The 6,142-nt window shown below is 32.7% G+C and overlaps 1 protein-coding gene across 1 annotated transcript in view; it reads right to left on the bottom strand.

Moving 5' to 3' along the window:
* Nucleotides 1-26: 26 nt before the first annotated feature.
* The window catches only part of LOC106872179 (uncharacterized), a 29,406-nt gene continuing 23,290 nt past the window's right edge, over nt 27-6,142 (bottom strand). The window contains exon 11 of the transcript XR_008263451.1: nt 27-58. The gene's annotated coding sequence lies outside the window, so the exon portion shown is untranslated. The remainder of the gene's footprint in view (nt 59-6,142) is intronic.

The raw sequence follows: 6,142 nt of genomic DNA, 5'->3' as shown, positions 1-6,142 counted from the left end.
CCTGGGATTGACTTGTTCGGCTAAAACTCTTCAAAGCAGTGTCCCAGCATGGCCGCAGCTGAAACAAGAAAAATAATACTTGAATTAGCGCTCACTCAATATTATATATGTGTGTATGTATGCATTTGTATGGCTGCTTATTTGTATGTATGTTTGTATAGGTGTATGTACGTCTGTGGGAATATGCGTATGCATATGTATGTACATGTAGGGACATGCCTCTGTCTGTGTGTATGTGTGCATATGCATGCGAGAGAAATAGAGAAAGGGGGAGCGAGAGAGAGAGGAGACGGAGAGAGGGTGAGAAAAGAAATGTCGTTGTGAAAGTGAAGAAAGACAAGGAAAAGAGAAGGGATATGAGGAAACAGTGAAAGAGTGGTGAAAGTATGTTAAGCGGCTAGAAGTACTTTCTTTATCTTCTTTGTTATATACTCTATAAGATGGAGTGCCGAGAGAAACAATTAGCTTTGTACGCTGTCACCTGGTTGACGAGATATAAAAGTCAGGATGTAAGATACGACCCACTTTGAAGACTTAGCAAATTTTCTTCTTCTACCTTCTTTTTATATCTGCTTCTTCTACTTTCTTTTTATGCCTTCTTCTTCCTCTTCTTCTCCTACCTTTTATTTTTAATTTTCTTCTTCCTTATATTCCTTCGTTTGTTTTCTTCTATTCTCTGCCTTATTTTGTCTTTTTTACTTCTTTCTTCTTCCTTTTTATTTTTCCTCTTCATCTTTTCATTTTCCTTTATTTTCTCATTTCTTTTTGGTTTTTCTTCTTTCTGTCTTCTCATTTTTCTGTTTCCTTCTTTCTTAAAATTTCTTCTTCATCTTGTTTATATTCGTTGTATTCTCTTTATTTTTTTCCTTCTGTGTTCTTAACGGCATTTCGTCTGTCTTTACGTTCTGAGTTCAAATTCCGCCGAGGTTGACTTTGTCTTTCGTCCTTTCGAGGTCGATAAAAAAGCACCAGTTGGGTACTGGGGTCGATGTAATTGACTTAACCCTTCCCATGAAATTGCTGGCCTTGTGCCAAAATTTGAAAACAGTATATAAAATGTATTTCCGATATTTAATATTTACTAATTGTTGCTTGTAATAATAATAATAATGATAATAATAATAATAATAATAATAATAATAATAATAATAATAATAATAATAATAATGATAATAATAATAATAATAATAATAATAATAATAATAATAATAATAATAATGATAATAATAATGAGATTGCACAATAACAATTGTAGTATTCAACAATGTTAATCAACAATTAACAATATAATAGTAATAAAATTCATAATTACAACAATATTAATGATAATAATAATTGTAACATTGACTTTAATAATAATAATAATAATAATAATAATAATAATAATAATAATAATAATAATAATAATAATAATAATAGGCGCAGAAGTGGCTGTGTGGTAAGTAGCTTGCTTACCAACTACAAGGTCCGGGGTTCAGTCCTGCAAGTTTTGGGGAGGGGGAATAAGTCGAGTAAATTAAGCCCAGTGCTCAACTGGTTCTTATGTACATTATTTACATTTGACGGATATTTGTTCTCATCTTGTTTGTTGTTAACACAACGTTTCGGCTGATATACCATCCAGCCTTCATCAGGTGTCTTGGGAAAATTTCAAACCTGGGTTCTCATTCCTAAGGTATTTTTCAATGTTGCTGTTGTTGTTGTTATTATTATTATTAATACTATTATTATTATTATTTATTCAGGTCATTGCCTGGAATCGAACTCGGAATCTTGGGGTTAGTAGCCCGCACTCTTAACCACTACGCCATATGCCAGTGGGCATTATCCATCAAATATAAATAATGTACATAATTCCTCATCTCTTAAATGTAGAACTGGTTCTTATTTTATCGACCCTGAAATGATAATAAAGTCGTCTGCGAAGGAATTTGAACTCAGAATGCAAGGACGGACGAAATGTCACAAAGCATTTTGCTCGGTGTGCTAACGATTCTGTCAGCTCCCAGCCTTTTAAATATATAATGATAATAATTAATTTTATCAATTTGTGTTGCAAGATTCCTGATGTGAAATCGTGCGATGAAACAGACATTGTTGTATTTCGGGATGGCCATTGTTTATGCCAAATAAACACACGCACTATATATTTTTTTTCACTCGTTTATTACTGTTCTTACTTTATTATTTTAACTCACATACACATTATTATTATCACATATTGTTTTAACACACATACATAGAGGAATACAGGAACAGTACCATATTTTCGGGTCTTAGGACAGCAGCAGTACAATGGGGTGAGAGGATAGGGCTAAGGAGAAGGCCACACTGCTGCTAAAAACTATGACACACACACATGCAAACAAGGACACAAACGCATGCGCACGTAAGGATACACATCTTAGAAGAACATAATGGAGTATGTGGAGCAAGAACACACACGAAAACGAAAAGTGTCGCTGAAGAGGTCACAGATGTGTGACGAAAGATTTCCGGATAATGGACATGAGTTAAAATAATAAATGAGTGAAGAAAAATATATAGTGCGTGTGTTTATTTGGCAAAAAAAAAATGACCATCCCGAAATACAAGATAATAATCAACCTCGAGCTTTACTTGATTGTAAATAGCGATTCAAAACTTAGACTTAAAGTGAAAACAATAACATGGAAGTGAAACAATGACGTCTGAAAATTGAAAGTGAAAAGAAGAGCGTCTGAAAAATGAAAGCGAAAACAAGAGATCTAGATAGAGAGATATGTTACAGAGAAATAGAGAGATCGATAGAGAGATATGTTATGTCACTGACGGCAGGAAAATGGAAGTAAATATTTAAAAATCTTTGAAAGATGTAAATGTAATATAAAAATCAAAAATTCTTATTTTTTTTAAATTTTAATAAAAAATGAAAGAAGACCCTATTATATGTCAGAAGTATGGAAGTAATTGGTGAAGCCTTTTTCGCATTAAAAGTGAATACGCACACATCTCTATTTGATATTTGAAAATAACCTCAATGTAATCGGTAGAACTGTATGCACGTCAAATTCTATGAAGACAATTCGTGTATATTTCTGCAAATTATATTGATTTTAGAATGATTGTGCTGACGAACCACGGACGTTTTTACGTAAGTAAAAAAAAATTATGGCGAAATCGGTACACGATTAATTCTTTATTTTCTATATTTTTCATTTTGTCTTGCCCGCCTATGCTCTGGTGTTTGCTAAATTTTTTTCTAGAGAACATTATTTTTCTTTGTGGTTGAGTCGTTGATGACCTCTTTCTAGCATATTGGATGTCCACTTAGTGGTCATCCCTTCTTATACGTATATATATATATATATATATATATATATATATATATATATATATATATATATATATGTGTGTGTGTCGGCGCACGTGTGTGTGGTAAGAAGTTTTTTCCCACATGGTTCCAAAGTTTAACATAACCACCTAACGCTGAGTGATTTTAGTAGTGTCTGCTTTGTTACAAGCATTGAAGCTGAGTCCCCGGTTTGACAACCGACCGATTTTGGAGGCCCTCTAAAGGGCCATGGACATTGCCGGAATAAAATATAAAAACGCTTAGTCGATATTTCTTTTAAAATGATCAAATTGCTTACTAAATTATAACAAAAAAACGACAAGATAAAATTCATTTAGTTTTGATAAGATACAAAGAATAATACAAAAACTGAAAGGATAATGGTTTTAGAAAAATCGTAATAAAAAAAATCAAATTAAATCAATTTACACAAAAAGAGAATAAATCAGACTACGATTAGCTAATCGTGTTGTCAGCATAGCATGTTCAAAGAGAACCTATCAAAACAAAATCAGTTTATTTTAAAATGTCTTATCATTAGTGATGTAAAGTACAGAGAAAATTTAAAAAGAAACAAACTATGAAATGCAAACAAGGATCACTACCAGTGACAACACGTAAAACAAACATTCAACACGTAAAACAAACATTTTATAGATTATTATACCACAAATGTGCAAGCAAGATCAAAATTGATAGCAGTTCTATTAATTATAGAGAATGGTGCATCTGCTCAAATGAAATGAAAACATTAAATTTTCTTACTTTTGAAAATGTTACCATATCACATAATACACATAGTAATCTGTATATGTATATGAAATTAAATTATTTTCTTATTTTCAGATATATTCTACATCAGGTAATATATGGTATGTATATATATGTATGCATACATGTATGTATGTACGTACAAGACAATTACAACGAATATGGAGATTGACACAGCTGCATATTTTCGTCCACGGATGTGGTATCGATGTTTGGCTAAAATTATTTTGCAAGGTTACTATAGTTTTTGTGAGGAAAGAGTGCAAGGGGGATATATAGTAACTTGATACGGCTATAAACACTACTATATAGTGGACCTTGACTCGCAAAGGGGACTATGTTGAAAAATAAATCTCATTTGGTCACATTCCAGAGTATCTTGGCCAGCCTATAAACTTTTCAGCTGACCCTCGTATGTACGTATGTATGTACATGCACACACATATGTATACATACATATATATATATATGAAAGTAAATATTACATACTTTTTTTTTATTTTTAAAGATATACTGTATTAGAACTACACTGAAAGTAAAATGTCTTCTACTGTCACTCATACTCCCCACTGTGAATGTTGTTTGAGCGCCTCCTGCTTCAATAAAATATTGTTGAGACAGCGATCAAATACACAAGTTAGTTAATTATTATATGTGGATCACAAACCAACAGAAAGTGAATTGAACAGCATATCTGTGTGTTTTAAATGTCTATCATGACTCTTCTACCATGTAAAATCTTATTATGGATTCAATCTCACAGCATCTCCGTCTTGGATTGTATCCGCATTTCAATAATATTACCATATTTAGTAATTTTTGGTACAGCAAAACTCTCATGCAGTTGACAAACACACCTGTAGATTTATATTGCAACCAATAACGTATGATACTGGATTCAATCGACATCAAGGGACTCTTTTAGCTTTTGTGGCAAAATTCTGAGAGAACTTTCTAGAATGTTTTTTGAGAGGATGTATAAACCCTGAATTTAACTCTGATGAGAAATTCTGTTAGTCGCAATCAGACATTATGACTGTTCTATGTTGTATAAGATCTTTCAGCTTTCTCTCGCTCTCTAACAGAGATGTCTAGTTTTACGTAATACCCAGTCAGACTTTTTTCTTTCATGTTCAGTTTGAAAAATCAAGATTTTTCTATGCTGTCATCATCACCATCTCCACTATTATGCTTACAGTGTGTGATAACATATCAAATACAGCTATTAGCCTACCATACACACACAATTCTTCAGAGACAACATTCAATTTTTGTTGTACCAATCAAGCTATCATGTTTGATAATTGCTCCTTGTAGCAAACAATGAAAATAATGTAAATGTTTTAAATATTGAATTATACTATTACCAATCTCACAATATGCTTTTTTCATCTTACCATTTTCTTTCTTTGTTAAAATGTCACTGTAGCAATTTTAGAACAGAGAGAGAGAGAGAGAGAGAGAGAGATTGAAAATGCACTTAGAGTCTTTCAAGAAATTTATTTACATTTACTTAATCAAGTGTAACATCAGATATATTTCAATATTTGGATTATCTTGACAGGTAACACTGACACGAATAACTGCCATAAGAATTTTTGTGTTAAACATTCACTAAAATTTAGAGTTGAGACAAATATGGCATAGCTTCAGGATATTCACAGAACTTTTGAATATCATGAAGTAGTAAAACCAGTTACGTATATGTAAATATATTTTGTTTTAAAAACTTCAAGTGCATTTTCAGTTTCTTTTCTTTATGCTGCTGAGTGAAAAAAAAATTCTCTAGACTATTATTAATATATATATATATATATAAAGCACCAACCAATCGTGACCGACGCCAGCACCCCCATACTGGTGGCACATAGCACCATTTGAATGTGATCGTTGCCAGGCTCGCCTTACTGGCTCCTGTGCCGGTGGCATGTAAAAAGCACCCACTACACTCGCAGAGTGGTTGGCATTAGGAAGGGCATCAAGCTGTAGAAACTCTGCCAGACCAGACTGGAGCCTGGTGCAGCCGCTGGCTCTCCA

The sequence above is a fragment of the Octopus bimaculoides genome, chromosome 2 (assembly GCF_001194135.2).
Source record: "Octopus bimaculoides isolate UCB-OBI-ISO-001 chromosome 2, ASM119413v2, whole genome shotgun sequence".
NCBI classification, from domain to species: Eukaryota; Metazoa; Mollusca; class Cephalopoda; order Octopoda; family Octopodidae; genus Octopus; species Octopus bimaculoides.
This window is presented reverse-complemented; position numbering and strand designations above follow the sequence as displayed.